Source organism: Olea europaea, unplaced genomic scaffold, assembly GCF_002742605.1.
Source record: "Olea europaea var. sylvestris unplaced genomic scaffold, O_europaea_v1 scaffold586, whole genome shotgun sequence".
Taxonomy (NCBI): Eukaryota; Viridiplantae; Streptophyta; class Magnoliopsida; order Lamiales; family Oleaceae; genus Olea; species Olea europaea.
Genome location: NW_019264200.1, coordinates 7277 through 8298, shown reverse-complemented (window position 1 = coordinate 8298; position 1022 = coordinate 7277).

The window sequence follows — 1022 nt, the reverse complement described above, 5'->3', positions numbered from 1 at the left end:
TCGAGCTCGGCTCGAGTAAAATAAAGCTGGCTTTTTTCGAGCTCGAGCCGAGTCGAGCAAAAGTTAGGCAAAAAAAAAGGCTCGACCCAAACTTTCGGCTCGGGCCTTAGCGAGCCGAGCTTGAGACTGCTCGATTTTCTCTCTCTCCCTCTCTCTTTTCAATTGTATTGGCACAGCCAGCTGCGCTGCCTTATTTTTAAAGCAGCAACTTGCTACCTTAACAAGCCGTTGCTTTTTTTTTTGTTTTCTTTTCTTCGTTTGGTGGTTTTTTTTTATAAATAAGGCCCAAGCCAAAGCCGTCGAGCCATACAGGCTGGCTCGAGATAAGTCTGGAACCTCAAAATGGGGCTCGATTCGAGCCTCAAGCCGAGCCGAGCCAGCTCAGGCTTTTTTCAGGCTAAGCCACGGGCGGTCCGAGCCGACGAGCCCAATTGATATCCCTAAGTTTCAGTCTTACATTTGGTATCAGAGCGTTATTTTATCTCGGCCTTGATGTTTATGAAGCAATCTGCATAAATTATGATTTCTATTTGATTTATTTTTCGGGGAAATAAATTCAAATTTCTTCATGAAATCATCCTTCTGGCTTGTGTATGTTTTAAATCTTGGGTTTTGACACTGAAAAAATTTAATTTTGAAGAGCTTCAAAATCGCGTTGAAGAAGACCCTTGTTTCTCTGTCTTTTCCGGTTCATGTATACAAAAGGGAATAATCTACAGGTCCCGATTGAAGAATGTAGACGATGCCCTTTTAGTGGGCCATTAATTCCTGGCCCAATTGAAAATCATTAATTTTAATTTATTCATTGGGCCTTATGGAAAGTTATTGGCCCGTTTAAATCATAATCGACCATTGTTGGGCTAGAATATGTTATAAAGTGTTTACTCATTGAATTAAGGGAAAAAATCACAACTCAAGGGTATAGAATACCCCAAATCAAAAACCCTCTATAATGATTGAAAATTCAAATGTCTATATATATATATATATATATATATATATATATATATATAGAGAGAGAG